The 21,354-nt window shown below is 35.4% G+C and overlaps 1 protein-coding gene across 11 annotated transcripts in view; it reads left to right on the forward strand.

Moving 5' to 3' along the window:
- Window positions 1-21,354, forward strand: part of FRS2 (fibroblast growth factor receptor substrate 2) — a 112,346-nt gene that overhangs the window by 56,543 nt on the left and 34,449 nt on the right. For 3 of the 11 annotated variants that reach the window (XM_072742353.1, XM_072742349.1, XM_072742357.1), the window contains exon 4: window positions 4,923-4,965. The exons of the other annotated variants lie outside the window; for them this stretch is intronic. The gene's annotated coding sequence lies outside the window, so the exon portion shown is untranslated. The remainder of the gene's footprint in view (window positions 1-4,922; window positions 4,966-21,354) is intronic. 11 annotated transcript variants of the gene reach the window in all.

Here is a 21,354-nt window from a genome sequence, read left to right on the forward strand (position 1 = left end):
TAAATGGACCAGCTGTCCATATTAGGAGCATTGGGTTGCTAAGGTGACCATGGCTGTTTGGAGAAGAATGCAGCTGAGAGGGCAAGTTCTTGATGTGTGAGCTGAGGGAAGGAATGTGGTGTGATTGTGCATCATTCCTCCTAATCACATGCTCACAAAGTGCTGTGTGGGCAGCATGTAGAAACTACAAATCTGAGTGCTAGAGCTTGTGTGTGGTTAAAAATCATTCTGTTTTCATGTGAGCCAGAGGCTTACAGTTTAGGTTGAAAACATCTACCTTCTATGTATGTGTGTGTTTTGGGTGAAAAGGGGGGTGTTTTGATGGTAGATATATTGGGAATGAATTTATTTTACATAGTGGACACATACTGTATTGTAAAACAAAAATTATCTTGGGATGAATGTTCTTTCCAGCTCACCCCTTTCAGTCATATATACAGTGTTATTAGTTGCCCAAGTGAATGATGTGTTCCTTGTAATTATATCTAGGGCACGTTTAGTTTCAGATTTATTTGAAAGTCCTAAGAATATGTTATCTATTTGGTCCATTCTCCTCTTAAATTTCTTTATAGCTCTTACTCTTCCCAAGGAGATCTTACCTTAATACATTGTGTTTCTTCCCTGAAGCATCCGAAGATAGGTTGGGCATTTGCTAAAAAAATATGATTCAGGGAATGGTGGGAAGTGTCAAATTAACAAGCTCACTTACCTGAAAAACTATTTAGACTTTACCATGGACACGATTGCTAGTATTTGAAATGAGATATAGCCACATGCATTGATATAGACACCTACAGAATGAACCATGAGGTTTTTTGTTTTTTGTTTTTATCCTTGCTTACAAATGTTGGCAATAACTTGTTGATCTTAAATGAGAGCATAAATATGTATCTTTTAAGATGTGAAGTCACTGGACATTACAGCTCTTTATTACATTAGCATCATATTCTTAATCATAGTATACTTGCTTTGACACATTTGCTGTTTGATTAGTTTATAAAATATAGAGGGAAATTTAAAAATTAAAGTAATTTGATTATTGATTCAGTTGGTTATTCTCATGGTATACCTTGATAAGTTTTGATGGCATTCTCTATCAGCTGAAAGCTTTATGGTTTTGCCTCTCACATTTAATCCTGAGGTCTCCTAGTAATTGATTTTTATGAGAGGTGTGGGATAGGAATTCACTCTTCCCATATGGGTAATTGGTTATCCCAGCACTGTTTATTAAAATTGTTCTTCATTTCTTCCCTGCTTTGCAAAATTTCCTACATCATCAACTTTTCATATATAGATAGTTTTATTTCTGTACTCTTTTCTGTACCATTGGTCTTTTGTCTATCTCTGAATCATTACTGTACTATCATAGATAACTCAGATACTCAAAGTTTTGTTTCTTGTCTTGTTCAAGACCTCAAAAATATGCTTTCAAATTTTACCATTTAAAGTGATATTTGTAATTTTTTAAAAAGATGGTGTTTACCAAACTAAGGAAGTTTCTTTCTATTCTTACCTGGCTAGGACTTTTATTTATTTCTTCATTTTAAATCAATAGATGTTGAACTGTATTGAAAGGCTTTTGTTTAACTTCAGCAATGATTAAAATTTTTTCTCCTTAATTTGTTAATGTAGTCAATTACGTTGATTTTCAATATCAACTACATTGATAGTTTTAGGTTAACTAAGCATTCCTGGGATAAACCTAATTTAGTCATGTATGGATTATCTTTTTTATAAATTATTGGATCTAGTTTGCTTACACTTTATTTAGGATTCTTACAGTAGTGTTCATGAGTCAGATTGACTTTTAATTTTCCATTCTCATGTAATCCTGGTTGGATTTTTATCATATCTCTCATTTTAAATGTTAATTGTGGTAAAATATACCTATTATAAAGTTTAATAATCTTACCCATTTATAAGTGTATGATTTAGTAGTGTTAAGTATATTCACATTTGGTTGCGCAACTAATCTCCAGAACTTTTTCATCTTGCAAAACTGAAACTCTATACCCATTAAACACTCTTCATCTCTCCCTCCCCATTGCCCTGGCAACCACCATCCTACTTTCTATTTTTATGAGTTTGACTACTGTGGATACCTCATAGAAGTGAAATCATACTGTATTTATCTTTTTTGTGCCTGGCTTTTCATTTAGCATAATGTTGTAGTATGTATCAAAATTTCCTTTTTAAGGCTGAATAATATACCACTGTGTGTTATAAACATTTTGTTATCCACTCATCTGTTAGTGGACAAGTATGTTGCTTCCACCTTCTGGCTATTGTGAATAATGCTGCTATGAAAATATATGTACAGATAGCTCTTCTACACCCTTCTTTTAATTCTGTTGAATATAGACCCAGAAGTGGTATTGCTGTTAATGTGGTAATTCTATTTTTAATTTTTTGAGAATTAAAAATAGTCCTGTTTTTCATAGCAGCTACACCATTTAGGTTCCTACCAGCAGTACAGAAGAGTTCCAATTTCTCCATATACTTGCCAACCCTTTTTTTTTTTTTAAGATGTATTTATTTGAGAGAGAGAGAAAGCACACACATGTGCAGGGGAAGGGCAGGGAGGGAGGGAGAGAAACAGGCTTCCTGCTGAGAGCAGAGCCTGGTGTGGGGTTCGGGGCTCAACCTCAGGACCCGGAGATTACAACCTGAGCTGAAATCAAGAGTCAGATAGATGCTGAATCAGCTGAACCACCGAGGCACCCCTATTTTCTGTTTTTTGTTGTTGTTGTTAGCCATCCTAGTGGTTGTGAAGTAATGTCTCATTGTAGTTTTGATTTGCATTTCCTTAAAAACTAGTGATGATGAGGATCTTTTCATATGCTTGTTAGCCATTGGTGTATTTTCTCTGGAGAAATGTTTGTTCAAGTCCTTTGCCCATTGATCAGGTTACTTGTGTAGTTGTTACTGTTGCTGAGTTATATAGGAGTCCTTTATATGTTCTGGATATTGACACCCTTATCAGATATATGATTTGCAAAGATTTTCTTCTATTCCATAGGTTGCCTTTTCAGGCTATTAATTGTTTCCTGTGGTGCATGAAGTTTTTACTTTTGATGTAGTTCAGTTTAACTGTTTTTTACTTTTGTTGCCTGTGGTTTTGGTGTCATAGCCAAGAAATTATTGTTAAATTCAATGTCGTGAAGCTTGACCCCTAATTTTTTTTTAATATATATATTTTAAATTTTTATTTATTTATGATAGTCACAGAGAGAGGGGGGGGGGGGCAGAGATATAGACAGAGGGAGAAGCAGGCTCCATGCGCCGGGAGCCCGACGTGGGATTCGATTCCGGGTCTCCAGGATCGCGCCCTGGGCCAAAGGCAGGCGCCAAACCGCTGCGCCACCCAGGATTAGGATCCCTGACCCCTAATTTTTTTCTTAGAGTATTATAATTTTAGGTCTTATATTTAGGACTTTATTTTGAGTTAATTTTTGTATAAAATGTAAGGGTTAAGTTCATTCTTTTGCATGTGTATATCTAGTTTTCTCAGCACTATTTTGTTGAAACAACTGTCTTTTCCTCCATTGAATGGTATTGGCATTCCTTATCCTGGTTGGATTTTGATATGAATTAGAAAATGTTTTTCTTTTTTACTATTCTCTAGAATAATTTGTTTAATTGTAATTATTTGTAGTTCCTTCACTTTTTGGTGAAACATCTTAAATCTGTCTGGGTTTGATGATTTTTTTAGTGGAAAGATTTTAAACTGTAACTTTGATTTTTAAAAATTATTTTTCTGTTTAGAATCTCTATTTCTTATTTTTAGATGCTTAATTGATTTATTTGCCCTTTAAAAGCTGATATATAGGGACACCTGGGTAGGGTAGCTCAGGGGTTGAATGTCTGCCTTTGGCAAGTCCCACATCAGGCTCCCTGCATGGAGCCTGCTTCTCTCTCTCTGCTTGTGTCTCTGCCTCTCTTTCTCTGTGTCTCTCATGAATAAGTAAATAAAATCTTGAAAAAAATAAAAAAGAAAAACTGATATATAGTTCATATATAAAATTCACCCCTTTGAAGTATAAAATTCATTTTTTTAATATTCCCAATATTGTTTAATCTATGTAATATGTGACCTTTATTGTCTAGGATCTTTTACTTAGTGTAATATTTTCAAAGTTTATTCTAATTGTAGCTAGTATCAGTATATCTTTCCTTTTTTGGCAGAATATTATTACATTGTGTGGATAAACTACATTTTGTTTATGCATTAATCAGTTGTCACACATTTGGATTGTTTTCATTTTTTGGCTATTATGAATAATATGAATCTCTGTATACAAATTTTTGCCTATACAGATTTTTCAGTTATTTCGTTATGTATTTAGGAATAGAATTACTGGGCTCATATTGTATGCTATACTTAACCTTTATAGCATCTGCCAAACTGTTTTCCAAAGCAGTTGTGCCACTTTACAGCCCCACAAGTAGTGTATGAGGGTTCTAGTTTCTCCACATCCTTGCCAACACTTGCTATTGTCTGTCGTTTTGATTATAGTCATCCTAATGGGTGTGAAGTGGGATCTGTGGTTTTGAGGTGCATTTTCCCAATGACTAGTTTTGTTGAGTATCTTTTCATATGCTTTTTGGCCACTTGTATAACTTCTTTGGAGAAATATATATTCAGAGCTTTTGTCTATTTTAAAATTGAGTTGTCTTTTTATAGCTGTAGGAATTCTGTATATCTTTGGATATTAGACTTTTTTTTTTTAAGATTTTGTTTATTTAATCTTGAGAGACAGAGAGAGAGGCAGAGACGTCGGCAGAGGGACATGCAAGATCCCTTTCTTTCCACATCGAATTATCTAGACTCCCTTTTTGAAAATCAATTGACCATAAATGTATGGATTTATTTCTGGATTCTCAATTCTATTTCGTTTGATCTATATTTCTCTTTTGGCCAGTACCACACTTGGTGTTTTGATGCTTGATGACAGTTGCTTTATGGTAAGTTTTGAATTGGAAAGTGTGAGTTCTAAATCTTTTTGAATCATTTTTAATAGATTGTATTTGATATACAGTATTTTTGGCTTTTTTTTATTAAAAAATAACTTTTATTTGCCTCATGAATTATTTAAAAATATATTCTTAATTTCAAAATATTTAACTTTTAAATATAATTTTTATGATAGTGTTCCAAGTTGGTTTCATTATGGAACCAAGGTTAACATACTAACCTTAAGACCTAACACATGGCTAGTTTTTTTTTTTTTTTTTTTTTTTTTTTTTTATGATAGTCGCAGAGAGAGAGAGAGAGGCAGAGACACAGGCAGAGGGAGGAGCAGGCTCCATGCACCGGGAGCCGGATGTGGGATTCGATCCCGGGTCTCCAGGATCGCGCCCTGGGCCAAAGGCAGGCGCCAAACCGCTGCGCCACCCAGGGATCCCACATGGCTAGTTTTCATGAATGTTCCATATGCATTTGGAAAGAATGTTTAGTACAGTGCTACATATATGTTCATGAAATTGTTAACTGTTCTAGTCACATCTTTCATGGTTTGCCTATGTTTTGTTTGGATTTGGGTTTGGTTTTATTTTGGGACTCCCTGTCCGTTTCTCTGCTGAGAAAGGCATATTGATGCCTCTCACCTGATGGTAGGTTTAGCAGTTTCTCTACTAGATATGTTAATTTTTGTTTTATGTATTTTTGTGTCCATACTATTAAGTACTTATATTTTGAATTGTCTGTCTTAAATCAAATTTTCTGTCATTATGAAAGGCTGTATCCAAAACTTATTTGCCTTATAGTTTTTTGTGCCTGGCTATTTTCTTGGATTAATATCTGTTCTAGCTTTCTTTTGGGTAATAGTATTTTTCATCCTTTGGCTTTTCATTGGTCCTATAATTTAGTTTATCTTATAAACAGGGTATGGTAAATTTAGTTTTTGTTCTGAATGACAATATTTTTTACTGGAATTTTAAATACCGGTAGATTTAGATTTAGATTTATTTTTGCCTTGTGATCTATTTGTCCTACCTTTCCTTCCTATTCCAGTCTTTTGTTTGGAGTTATGTGTTTGAAGCCTTCATATAGGTGTGTTTTCTCATTTCAATCCCCCTAATACCTTGCACACATGCAGTCTTGTTTGTAAGTTAATACTTATTCTTTCAGTGGTTACTCTAGCTTTTTTAAGATGTCCTTTTTAAAAGGAAGAGTTTAAATCAGTATCTTTAACCTATTCCAGAATAATGTAATAAATGCCCTGATTGTCCTCCTTCCAAAAATGTATAACATCATTGTCTATTATATTAGTTTTAACATATTTATCTCTTGCATACATAAAATTTTTTTAGATAAATTATTGTTTTAGGTAGTTGATCTTTGTTTACATGTGTTTACTATTTTCTTGGTTCATTATCTGAGACCTTCCATGTGAAATAATTTTTTTCTACCTGAAGTACATCCTTTAGAAATTGTTTTAATGAAAAGCTTTTGGTGAAGTTGGTTGGGAGTGTTTTTGTTTATCTAACGATGTCTATTTTATCGGTATTCTTGAAAGATAATTTCACTGTGTATTGAATTCTGTTTTCTCATCACATTATTTTGGTGTTTTGACTGCCACTGTTGCTGTTGAGAAATAAAATTGCCCTTCCTTTGTAAGTAATCTTTTATTTGACTGTTTTTTAAAAAATTTTTCCCCTCCCTTGATGTTCCATAGTTTTATAGAATGTATTGAAGTTATTTTTTTACTTTATTATTTTATTTTAATATTTGTAATTTTACTTGGGATTCCTTGAACTTCCTGGATCTGAAAATGCCTTTGAATAATTATGTTAAATTCTTGATCTTTTTACCTTTCTGAATAATGCCTATTATTTTCCTTATTTTTTTCTTCTGTAACATTTTTCACTTCAGTGGACAGTCTTTCTTCAGATCTTAAGTACTTCTTATGTGGACTTTGGCAGAGGTCATGGGGCAGCATCTGCAGGTCTGAATTAGGGTATTTAAAATCCCATGTTTGGTCCTTCCATGCATCGTGAGACTAATTCTTGACTTTCTTGTGATGGTACAACTCACACAGTGACGTATGGTTATACATATAGTTTGGGGACTTTGGAAATGTCTTTGATGCCTCTACTTTGTTTCCGAAGATGACTTTTTTTTTTTTTAAGATTTTATTTATTCATAGAGATACACACACACACACACACAGAGAGAGAGAGAGAGAGGGAGAAAGAGAGAGAGAGAGAGAGGCAGAGATACAGGCAGAAGGAGAAGCAGGCTCCATAGGGAGCTCGATGTGGGACTCGATCCCGGATCCCTGGGATCACGCCCTGGACTGAAGGTGGCACTAAACTGCTCAGCCACCGGGGCCGCCCAAAGATGAACTTCTTAATGACGTCCTTTGCATACATTGGGTGCAGTTAAGTGCAGCAAATAGGCTGTATAGGGCTGCAGCCTTTTTTTGACATAATCATTGTACCTCCTTTTCATGGTCATCTTGGAAACATGGGCTCTATAACTCTGATGACTTATGTTAGGCCTTCTTAATCTATTTACCATGTTTCTCACCCCTTTTTATCTTTTTCCTTCTTTACAAATTCATTTAAGAGTGGGCTTTTGGTCATAAATTCTTACAAGAGATTTTTTTTTTCTACCTTCTACCAGCACCAAGCTCAAGCAGGCAAGTTTGCTTGTTCTCACCTTCTGCTAAGTAGGTTTTCTGTTCATTCAGCTCTACTTTGCAGGTGTAGCCTTTTGGATTTTTAGCTACATGCAAAGTTCTTTTATTACATTTCCCATACTAGGGAGTCTCAGGGTATACAGCCTATCTCCAGTACTGTAGTTTTCAAAGTAGCGTTATGAGGTAACCTGAAAGTCAAGAGCTACCTTCCATAGCTTTTCTGTACATTTGTGCCAAATTAGGAAATTTAAAAATATTAAAGAAATATTTATACAGCATTCTAGATTTAGGCAATAAATCCAGTCTGGGCATCTAACCTATTATGTTGCCAGAAATGGAAATCCTTGATGCATTTCAAATAAATACACATTTTAGGTAAGGTTTATGTAAGAAATAGGGCATAGAATTCCCACCAGCAGGCTTCCATTAAAAAAAGTTCTTAATTCTAAGTTTGGATAATTCATTCCTTTTTTAATGTTTAAGCTAAAATAAAATGTTTAAAGTACACACACACACACACACACACACACAGACACACACAATTTTATGATTTAATCACTTAGGTCTGTTTTAAAATTGGACAAGCTAAAAAAAAAAAAATAAATAAAATTGGACAAGCTGAGTTTTATTGAACTTACTTAATTAAGATCTGTGGCAGTGGAAACAGTACTGCTTCCTTTGGGTAGAGGGCCCTTATGTGAGTAGCAATAAGATAGGGAAAAAGATGGTTATACCGGTATTCTGAGTAATAGTCAAAGAATAGTTATAGCATACACCACCCCTTTAGGGCAGATGATTAATAGTAAGTCAGGGGCAACATTATAGGCCACCTTTGTCTTACAAACTGATTGTTATGAGAGGTTTGCTACACTGTTGAACCCGTTGTGTAGGGGCATGGTAAGCATGACCGCATTTAATATGAAACATAAAAACTTGATTAGGATTTTGACTCTAATTTTTTTCTTTTGGAAAAAGTGATATTGGTAGCACCTCATTCCTGCAGAGGCTTCCTCATTCTGGGAGTACTGCAGCTTCATTTTTCCTTGAGGCCAGGAAGCTTGTCCTTTTAGGTTACTTGGATCTCCTAAAACAGCCTTAAAGCTTTGCTTTTCTGTTGAGAGAAACCTCTGAAAAGATTTATCTTCTCTGAATTTATTAATATTAATGCAGTTTTTTCTTCTTTTGTTTATTAACATGGACAATTATTTTGGTTTTTCTAATATTAAACCTACCTTGGACGTTGTTTGCTAGTATTTAAGAATTTTGCACTAATATTTATGAACGACAGCCTGTAATTTTCTTTTGTTGTGCTGCGCTTGATATAAAGGTTATTACAAGTCTCAAAATGAGTCAGGGAGAGTATCTTTATTTTCAGGAATATGTTGTGTAAAATTCTTTTTTTCTTTTTTTAAATTTTATTTATTTATTCACGAGAGACACACAGAGAAGGCAGAGACATAGGCAGAAACAGAATCCCCGTAGGGTGCCCAATGCAGGACTTGATCCCAGGATCCTGGGATCACGACCTGAGTCAAAGGCAAACACTCAACCACTGAGCCACCCAGGTGCTCACAAAATTATTTCTTAATTGCATGTTTGAGAGAATCTGTGAAGCTATCTAGGCCTAGAATTTCCTTATGAGTGGATTTTATAATTCTTGATTGAATATTTTAAGATTTTAAGACTATTCATATTTTTGTTTCCTCTTGAATTAAACAAGTTAATTTTTTCTAGGAATTTGTTTCATCTAAAATCTCTAATTTTTTGGTATGATACTGTTTGTAATATGATCTTATCATTGGAATATCTAATTTTGAGCAGTTTTCAAACTGTTCTGTAGAACTACACAGGTCCCTGAGATCAAGATGATCTGGGAGGTCAAAACTATTTTCACAATACAGATTTTTTTTTTCTTTTCCACTATGTTGACATTTGCAGTGATGCTGTAAAAGCAATGGTGAATAAAACTGCTAATACCTTAACACAAATTAAGGCAGTGGCACCAAACTGATGTATTACATTTTTCATTGCCATACATTCATAGAGTTGTTTTTTTTTTTTTTTTTAATCTAGTTTTATTTAAGAATGTACTTGATGTGGGATGCTTGGGCGGCTCAGTCGGTTAACTGTCTACCTTCTGCTCAGGTGAGGATCACAGGGTCTAGGATCAAGCCCTGCATTGGGCTCCCGGTTGGGTGAGGAATCTGCCTTTCCCTCTCCCTCTCCCTCTGTCCCTTCCCCCTTCTTGTGTGCGCTCTTTCTCTGTCGAATAAATAAATAAAATCTTAAAAAAAAGAATGTCCTTGATGAAGCAATAAAAGTACTAATTTCATTAGATCTTGACTCTGAGTACTTGCCCTGTATACTGAAGCATGACAAATCATCCTCAGAAAAGTACTTGCTCAGCTGAGATATGAGCTGGACTAGCTGATTTTATCTGTACCCATTCCTTTTTTTTTTTCCTTGAAAAAACAGGAGAGGCAAACTTCCATTATTTGAACTTATGTATTTGACATTCATTTTTCTCAAAAAGGAACCAAGTGAACCCAACACTTCAAGAAAAACATCTGTATTTGTACCCAGTCATTAAAAATAAATAAATAAAACTTTCCAGTAAAATTTAGAATTTTGGAAAACTTGTACCTAATACCGTGAGCTTGACAGCTTCTCAGATACTTAAAGGCTTTTCTTGTGAGGTGTGTAATGATATTAAAGAATGTGATTTTCTTTTTCTTCATCTTGTATTCTGAACTCTGTCAATTTGGAACACTTGCATGATTCAATATTTTCCAGATGACCAACATGTAATGATACTACTTGCATTCAGAATGCAAGATAAACCAATGGAGTTTAATGTAATAGAACATGAAAAGTTCTTTGATAGGGTTTTAGAATCCACAGTGTATCTAGCCTCCAGGAAACTGCCATTTGTTGAGTTCAGGTGTGGTATCAGGAATATCAACAGTTATTTGAAATAATTATTAAAATATTCTCTTTCCCAACTATATATCTGTGTGAGGCTAGATTTTCTTTGTATACTTACATACTTTAACCAAAACAACAAATTGCAGAATCAGTCTTAAAAATCCAGTTGTCTTAAAGATCATAGGGGAAGAGAGGAAAAAATAAACCAAGATGAAATCAGAGAGGGAGACAAACCATAAGAGACTTTTAATCATAGAAAACAAACTGAGGGTTGCTGGAGGGGGGTGGGGGGAACTGAGTGATGGACATCAAGGGGGGCATGTGATATAATGAGCACTGGGTATTATATAAGACTGATGAATCACTTAGCTCTACCTCTGAAACCAGTAATACGTTATATTTTAATTAATTGAATTTAAAAAAAGAATCTAGTCTTCTATAAAGTCAGATATTACAGATATTTGCAAAAATATAATGTTTATCTTATCAAGTTTTTTGGAAAATAAATTTTTAAACAGGTTTTTTCATATAGGTATTATTTATAGTAACACATAATGGGCTTATCCTTTTAAATAAATTAATAAATGTTTTAAACATTTCTCACATTTAACTTATAATTTGAGAAATATCAATAGATAATAACCCAGTTAAAATTATTCAAAAAATTTCTCAGGGTTCCTGGCTGGCTCAGTCCGTTAAGAGTCTGCCTTCAGCTCAGGTCATGATCTAAGGGTCCTGGGATCAAGCACCGCATTGGGCTCCCTGCTCAGGGAGGAGCCTGCTTCTCCTTCTCCCTCTGCCCCTCCCCCTGTTTGTGCTCTCTCTCTCTCAAATAAATAAAATCTTTAAAAACTTATAAAAATATGTAAGTAAATTTTTTTAAAGTGTAAAGGGGTCCCTGACACCAAAAAGTTGCTAAACTGCTTGCTGACCTACAGAAGTCATGATGACATTTCATATTTATTTCTGACATACATCTGTCCCCCTTTCCTTTTAAAAAAAAGTGGGGGGACATGTCCTGGTTTTTATTTTTTTAAAAATTTTAAATATTTTTAAAAATTCAGTCTCCTTTATGGTTTCCAGCTTACTTTCAAAACAAATCTATAAAATGATGATAAATACATTAATAATTGCATTAACTAATTTTAACACTCCATAGGCCTAGTACAGTCCATGCATGACTGTATTTCTATATCTTATTCTACAAATTACCCCAAAATAACATAAAATCAGTTAAAAATAGGCCCTCCTGGAAGCAGTGACATCCCAGTAGCAAGAACACACCTGGTTCTCAGATTTTGGTTTCTAATACAATTATCTAGTAGAAGAAACCAGGGCTCCTTGGAAAATGGCTGATTCAAGGACTGAGGCAAGAAATATGGGAGATCGGCCTAGAGCATCTTAAAGTGCCAAAAAGTGCTTTTAAACAAACTGAAAATGATGAGACTATGTCAAAGGGACATAGGAGGCAACTGAAAGAACTCCCAGTGGTCAAAGGTGGAATAATGTAAGCAAGAAAATAAGTGTAAAAGTAGTATTGAATTCTAATGCAGAGTATATACCCATGGCTCCGTGTGGTATAAATACATTGTTGAATAAATAAATGGTGAAGAGACAAATCTCCTGTGCAAAAGAACTCCAAATAATTTATGTTGGTACTCCATCTTCAACCCCACTCTTTGAGCATGGTCTCTGCATAATGACTTCCTTTTAAAGAGTCCACTAATGAAAGGAGATTGGGAAGAGTAATTTTACAGTGGAGAAATCTGATAAAAACTACCTAAGCCAGGTCAATAGTGATAAGTCATATGGATAGTTCCAAAGATATGCTGTAATGAAAATGGCACTTTATCCCTGTGGTCTTCCTCCCTAAAACCCATGACCCCAGTCTGATTATGAGAAAATCACCAGAGAAATTGCAGTAGAAGGACATTCTACAAAATACTTGACCAGTATTCCCCCAGACTGTCAGGGTTTTAAAAAAAGAAGGAAAATCTGAAACACTGTAGCCAAAAGGAGCCTAAGGGGCTATAACTAAATGTAATATGGTATCCTGAATAGGATTCTGTAACAAAACATATTGTGTGAAAACTTTGAAAAAAGTATAGATTTGATTTGATTTTTTTTAAAAGATTTTATTTATTCATGAGATAGAGGGAGAGAACAGGCAGAGACACGGGCATAAGGAGAAGCAGGCTCCATGCAGGGAGCCCAATGTGGGATTCGATCCTGGGACTCCAGGATTATGCCCTGGGCCGAAGGCAGGCGCTAAACCACTGAGCCCCCCAGGGATCCCTGATTTGATTTTTTAAAAGTTTTTATTCATTCATTCATGAGAGAGACAGAGAGAGAGTCAAAGACCTATGGAAAGGGAAAAGCAGGCTCCCTGCAAGGGAGATTCCAGGAGATTCGATTCCAGGACCCCAGGATCAGGACCTGAGCCAATGGCAGACACTCAACCACCGAGCTACCCACGTGCCCCAAAAGTATGGATTTTAGTTAATAATTATATATCTGTATTAGTTTATTAATGTGCCATACTAATGTAAGATGTTATTAAAATGTAACACCAGCTGTGGAGTCAGTATATGGGAATTCTGTACTATTATCAGTTTTTCTCTAAATCTGAAACTGTTTTTAAAAGTAAAGTCTATTTAAAAAACAAAACACTGAGTCCCTGAAGTATGTTTTTAAACCCAGAAATCACATACTTAGCAACTTTTACCAGATATTTGCTCATATTCCACTCTTAAATACATTTACTCCTGGACCAACCTAAGTTTTTAAAAATCTAGTAAAAGAGCAATTTGCTTGAGGGTGTTGCATAATGGATTCTTATAAACAGGCCCAACATTTATTATTTTGTATTTAATGCCAACTTTTGGCCTACTCACAAATGGTAAAAAGTTGTATTTATTGATCTTAAATCCTTTTCAGGATCATTTTGAATTTTTTATCTTTAAATCAAATTTTTTATTTAAAATATTGACCATTTCGGGACACCTGGGTGGCTCAGCGGTTGAGTGGCTGCCTTCGCCTCGGGACATGATCCCAGTGGAGTTCTAGGATCCAGTCCCGTGTTGGGGTCCTGTATGGAGCCTGCTTCTCCTCCCTCTGCCTGTGTCTGCCTCTCTGTGTGTCTCATGAATAAATAAATAAAATCTTTTTTAAAAAAAACATTGACCATTTCTTAGAATGTATAATTTGTTACTTGAAAATCCTTTCTTATTTTTTGATATAATCTTACCACATTTTTTTGGTAAAGATGTATTCATTTGAGAGGGAGAAAGTATGTCCACAGGCATGCACGAGCTGGGAGGTGGCACAGAAGAGAAGGGAGAGGGAGAGAATCTCAAGCAGACTCCCTGCTGAATGTGGACCCCTCTGCAGGGCTTGATCTTACGACTCTGAGATCATGACTTGAGCTGAAATCAAGAGTTAGGTCACCCAACCAACTGAGCTGCCAAGGGATCTCAGTCTTACCACATTCTTAATTTTTTTGAGTATAGCTAACACACAATGTTACCTTAGTTTAATCTTAACACATTTTTAATAATTTAAAGAAAGGTATTGGTTTCAAACAGTGAGTAACTGATTTCTCTATTTTTCAGAATAAATTTGCCTTGGGGGGGATCCCTGGGTGGCTCAGCGGTTTAGCGCCTGCCAGGCTCAGGGCATGATCCTGGAGTCCCGGGATCGGTCCCGCATCGGGCTCCTTGCAGGGACCCTGCCTCTCTCTCTCTCTCTCTCCGTGTGTGTGTGTCTCTCATGAATAAATAAATAAAATCTTAAAAAAAAAAAATTTGCCTTGGGTACTTGAATGGTGATTTGGTTATCTTTTTATTACTAAAGCTAGTGTCATTGGGACTGTATATCGGGAAAACAGCATTTATTGCCTCTAACCCACCTATTTTATTGTTGAGGGGAGAAGGTGGGAAGCATATACTGGATATTTTCCCCTACTAACAGACGACAAAAAAAAAAAAAGTAAAAACTAACAGACATACTTAGTTTTGACAAAATAAACATTAATTTGTAGCATTTTAATTAAAAACTGAAAATGTGCATGCTAACAAATCCAATCTTATTAAACAGTTGCAACTCTGTGATGAAGACAAACAAAGGCTTATTTTATTAACTTTACTTTTGGTTTATTTGTAGATGGAATGGAAAAAAAAAAGATGATCTCTTTTGTCCTTTGAATTTTTATTAAAGAATTTATTTATTTGAGAGAGAGAGACAGAGCACAAAGAGGAGGAGAGGCAGAGGGAGAACCAGACTCCCTGTTGAGCTGGGAGCCTGATGTAGGGCTTGATTCTGGGACCTGGAGATCACAACCTGAGCCGAAGGCAGATGCTCAGCTATCTGAGCCACCCAGGTGCCCAGATTTTTTTGAGTCAACTAGTGTAAAGAAAGAAAATATTTGAAGAAGCTAACTAATATTAATAGCTAAATCATTCCAGTGGCCTGTGGTATTCCAAACTCATGCTTTCCATTTGCATAATCATACTCCTCTTTTTTTTTTTTTTTAAGATTTTATTTATTTATTCATGAGGGACACAGAGATAGAGAAGAGAGGCAGAGACACAGGCAGAGGGAGAAGCAGGCTCTATGCAGGGAGCCTGATGTGGGACTCGATCCCTGGTCTCCAGGATCACGCCCTGGGCTGAAGAGCGGCGCTAAACCGCTGAGCCACCGGGGCTGCCCCATACTCCTCTTTTAGCAGAAATATCTTCCAAATAATAAGACCAAAAACCCCCCCCAAAATTAGACCAAAGATACTGGTATAGAATGGTGTATAGCAGGTAATTCAGGTGTTATTCAAAGAAAATACCAATTTAATATTAGGCATCTTTTAAAGTTAAAAATTACAAGAGCTTAGGGAAAGGTTTAGAATAAGAAATCTAATATAAATAGAAGTTTCAATCCAAGAAATCTGTTCATCTTCACCTAGGCCTATGCCAAGACTGTAGAACTTCAAGGAATGACATAGCTTGGTAGAAATAATACAGCTTGGCAACTGAGTGGCCCAGTTAGACTCTTGAGGTATCACATCTGGTATAATTACAATCCAAATGACAGTCTTTGAATCTATGTATTATGAAAAGGAGGACATCTGGTGCCAGTTAAGTCTTGTAAGTATACTTGCTCACTTAGAAGCCATGTGATAACATGGCTTCTAAGATAAATTTTGTGACACCATATGCTAAATTTTAAAGCATTTTTCATGAAATAACTCAGTGTTCAGACCAATCTAAGTAATAAATTTTGACCTCCATTTAAAAAGATAATCTTAATAAATAACTATTAAGTAACATGTTAATTAGTAAAAAGGTAGGATTATTTGGTTGTAGTTTTATTTGATATGTTTTTATGTTGAAGCAATTCAGGGGGGATCCCTGGGTGGCTCAGCGGTTTGGTGCCTGCCTTTGGCCCAGGGCGCGATCCTGGTGTCCCGGGATCCAGTCCCGCATCGGGATTCCCTAAATAGAGCCTGTTTCTCCCACTGCCTGTGTCTCTGCCCGCCACCCTCCCCCCCCCCCCCCCATAAATAAATAAATCTTAAAAAAAAAGAAATTCAGGGGCTAAGTATGTTGTAATTTTGAAACATTATCTAGTACTTATTCATTCATTCAACTGAAACTTACTGAGCACTTAGTATAGACAGTGGGGCTATAGCAGTGAAGAAAACAAACAAACAAAAAAAAAAACAAAAAAAAGTCTTTGCCCTCTATGGAGTTTACATTTTGTGATGTCTATGGAGGAGAGAAACAGGGAATCCAAAAATAAGTCAATATGTTACCATGCTAGTTGGTAATAAGTCATTTGAGAGTAATATAGCAGTATAAGAAGAGAAAGGGGAAAAGAGGGCCATTGTGGGGTAGAGGTTTACCTGTTTTATAAAAGGTGCTCAGGAAAGTGCCCAATAGTAAGTGAGGAAGCAAGAGTATCTGGAGAAGAATGTTTCCGATTGGACAAAGGTTGCAAATGCCCTGAAGTAGGAGCATGCTTAGTGTCTTCAGAAACAGCCAGGAGGCCAGTGTGGCTGGAACACAGGTACCTGAGATCAGATGAGCTGGAAGGGCAGGAAACAGTATTAAAATATTTAGGATCTTGTAGTCCAGGCCATTAGAAAGTCTCTAATTTTATGCTTTCAGGGAGAATAGAAGGAGACATGCAAGATTTTGTCTGGAAAAGTTGTGGACAGCTTTGAAATGGGCAAAAAATGATAAGCAGGTTTTTATCTTGCTCATCCATTGGATTTACTGCCGTCTCATTTTCTTTGAGTTACTTTGGAATTCTATAATTTGTAGAAAACTGTTAAAAAATGTGCACAAATCTTAGTCATAGGAATGCAAATTAATTGTGACCAGTAGAATACAATTTATTATTGCCCTGTGAATATACCCATTTTACATCTATTTGTAAATTCACACCAGAATTCCCTATTATTTGAGGGTGTGTGGTTCTTAGAATTTTTCTTTGAATCTGTTGTAACATTTTAATGACTCCCTTATTAGTTAATGACTTAAATAATATCTTGGACATATGTTTATTTTACGTTGTGTGTGGGTCATGATTTTTTTTTATCATTAAAAAAAATCAGTAACACTTTTTGATAGAAGTAATCTGGTTGCTCCGTTCAGAGAAGACTGGAGCAGGGCAAGAGCAGAGGCAGAGATTAATGAGAAGCCTATTGCAAAAATTCAGACAAATGATGGTAACTTGAACCAGAGAATTAGTGGTAGGAATGCTAAGCAGTGGTTGAAATTGGTATGTATTTTTTAAAAGATTTTATTTATTTAGTCATGAGAGACAGAGAGAGAGAGAGATTGAGAGAGAGAGACAGAGACACAGGCAGAGGGAGAAGCAGGCTCCATGCAGGGAGCCCGACGTGGGACTTGATCCTGGCTCCCCAGGATCAGGCCCTGGGCCAAAGGCGGCACTAAACCGCCGAGCCACCTGGGCTGCCCAAAATTGGTATGTATTTTGAAGGTAGATCTATCTGAAAGGATGAATAGATGGAGGTATATTTTGAAGAGAGATCTGAAAAGATTGATAGATTGCATAGTGAGAGAGCGAGGTGTCAAGGATGACTATAAGATTTGGAGGTACTAATCATAATAAAATTTAGCAAAGTTAAAGAGATCTTTTTCCTAAAAATTAGTAAAAAAAAATCATTTTCCCTTTTAATTATTTTTAGGTTGGTAGTTTTTGTTTTTTATTCTTAGGAATTTAGTTGGTTTGAGTAAGAAATGTAAAAGCTCGTTACCATGGCTCTTTTCTCATAAGGTATTTTCTCCAGTGGTTAGAGTGCAACATATAATTACTATATTGAAAATATAGTAGCAACTTGTATCAGTCAAGGTTCTGGCAAGAAATAGGACTAGGACAAGTGTAATAGAAAAGAAGTCAGTGAAGGGATTATTTGCAAAGTGTAGGCAGGTTAAAGAAAACCAGCAAGTAACGATGACCAGGTTAGCTAGCGATAGCAAGAAGCGTTACCGCTTCTGGATCTGAACGGGACAGTGGAGGGAATGATTGATTACTTGAAGCAACAAAGGCCATACTTACGGGAGAAGATTGCCTGATAGGAGCCGTCAGAAAAGCTTTAGTAGGGACTGGAGCCACAGCCAGCCTGGTCTCTTGGCATTCCATGCAGCTCAGGCTTCTAGCGAACAGAGCAGAGTGGCTCTGGAGGGTCAAATGGAAAATAGCCAAAATTGCAAATAACTTTTAAACTCTACCATAAAAATAATGAAACAAATTGATGTGCTTGAGCTTTAAAAAGAAGAATTACTTTTTTAGTAGTAGTCATAAAAACTCAGTTGAGTAGGTTTTAATGACATTAAACTAAACAAGATTATTACAGCTAAAAATCAAACATAAAATTTGGTTAAGACTTAAAAGTTTTTTTTTTTTTTGAAGATTTTGTTTTTTAAAATAATCTACACTCAGCATGGGGCTTGAACTACAACCTCAAGATCAAGAATCACATGTTCCATCTACTGAGTCAGTCAAGAGCACCTGAAAAGCTTTTTTTTTAATTGATGTAAAATTGCTATATATTAGTTTCAGGTATCCAACATAATTTAATATTTGTATATACCACAAAGTTATCACCATAATGAGTCTAGTTTCCATCTGTTATGTGTTATTGTGGTGTATCATTTTGATTGATTTGCAGATTGATCCTGATGCATGATCCATTTACTGTATTGTTGAATTCGGTTTGCTAGTATTTTGTGGAGGATTTTTGCTTCTGTGTTCATTACAGATCTTGGCCTGTAACTTCCTTTTTTTTTTATTTTTTTATTTTTTATTTTTATTTTTTGTAACTTCCTTTTTGTGTGGTGTCTTCAGTTTTAGTACGTCATAATGTTGGCCTTGTAAATGAGATTGGAAGCATTCCCTCCTCTTCAGCTTTGTGGAGAGAATACGTTATTAAACGTAAAATGATACATTATTAAGTATTCTTTGAATGCTTGGTAAAATTTACCACTGAAGTCTGGTTCTGTACTTTTGTTTGTTGTTTCTATTAATGATTCAGTCTTCTTACTAGTAATAATTGGTCTATTCAGATTTTATTTCTTTTTGATTTAGTCTTGGAAGTGTGTTTCTAAATTATCCATTTCTTCTTTGTCCAATTTGTTGGATTATAATTGTTCATAGTAGTCTCTTATGATCTTTTGTATTTCTGTGGTATCAGTTGTAACTTCTCTTTTATTTCTGATTCTTTTTTTTTTTTTTAAGAGAGTATTTATTTTTTATTTATTTATTTATGATAGTCACGCAGAGAGAGAGAGAGAGAGAGGCAGAGACATAGGCAGAGGGAGAAGCAGGCTCCATGCCCCGGGAGCCCGATGTGGGATTCGATCCCGGGTCACCAGGATCGCGCCCTGGGCCAAAGGCAGGCGCCAAACCGCTGTGCCACCCAGGGATCCCCTTATTTCTGATTCTTATTTGAGCCTTTTTCTTGGCAAGTCTAGGTTAAATTTTGTTTATATTTCCAAAGAACTAGCTCTTAGTTTCATTGATCTTTTGTTTGTTTGTTTGTTTGTTTGTTTTAGTCTCTCATTTATTTGCACTCTGATCGTTATTATTTCCTTCCTTCTACTAATTTTGAGCTTTGTTCTTTTTTTTTTTTTTTTCCTAGTCCCTTTAAGTATAAAATTAGATTGATCTTTCTCCTCTTTCTTGAGGTAGGCCTGTGTCATTATGAACTTTCCTACTAGAACTGCTTTTGCTACATCCCATAGATTTTTGGATGGTTGAATTTCCATTTTCATTTGTCTCAAGGTATTTTTCTTTAATTGTCTTTTTAATATCTTCATTGGCCCTTGGTTCAACAACATGTTTAATTGTCACACATTTGCAATTTTTCTAGTTTTCTTCTTAACTAATTTCTAGTTTCATACCATTGTGGTTGAAAAAGATGCTTTTTATTTCAGTCCTCTTAAGTTTTTAAAAAGATTTTATTTATTTATTTGAAAGAGAGGGAGTGCACACAAGAGGGGGGTGAGCAAAGGGAGAAGCAGACTCCCCACTGAGCATGGGGCCCGAGGTGGGCCTTGACTCCAGGACCCCGAGATCATGACCTGAGTGAAGGCAGACACTTAAATGACTGAGCCACCCAGGTACTCCTCAGCACCTCAGTCTTCTTAAATTTGTTAAGATTTGTTTGGTGGCCCAAGATATGATTTATCCTGGAGAATGTTCCCTGTGTACTTGAGAAGAAGCTATATTCTGCTGCTTTTGATTAGATTGTTCTGTATGTATCTATTAAGTCCATCTAGTCTAATGTGTCATTTAAATAAGTATTTCCTTTATTTTCTGTCTAGATTATCTATCCACTGATATAAAATTCTCTGCTATTACTGTATTGCTATCAATTTTTGTCTTTAGGTAATATTTTCTCTATATATTTAGGTGCTCCTATGGTAATGAATAAATATTTACATGTCTTATATTCTCAAATTGATCTCTTTATTATTATGTAATATCATTGTCTTTTATTACACTTTTTGTCTGATAGGAGTATGGCTATACCAGCCTTCTTTCTATTTCTATGTACATGGAATGTCTTTTTTCCATCCCTTCACTGTCAGTCTCTGTATGCCTTTAGATCTGAAGTGAGTCTCTTGTAGGCAACATATAGATGAGTCCTTAAAAAAAAAAATCTATCAGTCATTCTTTGTCTGATGATTGGAGAATTTAGTTTACTTACATTTAAAGTAATTATTGGTAGATATGTCTTTATTGCCATTTTATTCATTGTTTCCTGGCTGTTTTTGTAGTTCTTCTTTCTTCTTCTCTTATTCTCTCTTCCCTTGTGTTTTGATGCCTTTCTTTAGTGTTGTGCTTAGGGGTTTTTTTCATTATCTTTTGTGGCTCTGTTATAGTTTTTTGCTTTGTGGTTACCATGTGGTTCATATAGAACAGCCTGTATATTTAACAGCCTATTTTAAGCTGACGGCAAGCTTAAATTTAAATGCATTCTAAGAGCTCTAGACTTTTGCTTCTCCCTTCCCACATTTTATGTTTTTGATGTCATATTTTACATCTTTTTATTTGGTGTATTCCTTAACAAATTATCATAGTTGTAATTAATTTCTACTTTTGTCTTCTTCATTCTAGCTTACAAGTAGTTATATTTTCACCTTTACCAGTGACATTTTTACTTTGTGTTTTCTTATTAGTTGCTCTTTTCGTACTCTTTTCCCGGCTTTAACTTTTGACATTTTAATTATAATCTGTCTTGGTCTGGACCCTTTGGGTTCATCTT

Source organism: Vulpes vulpes, chromosome 16 (assembly GCF_048418805.1).
Source record: "Vulpes vulpes isolate BD-2025 chromosome 16, VulVul3, whole genome shotgun sequence".
NCBI classification, from domain to species: domain Eukaryota; kingdom Metazoa; phylum Chordata; class Mammalia; order Carnivora; family Canidae; genus Vulpes; species Vulpes vulpes.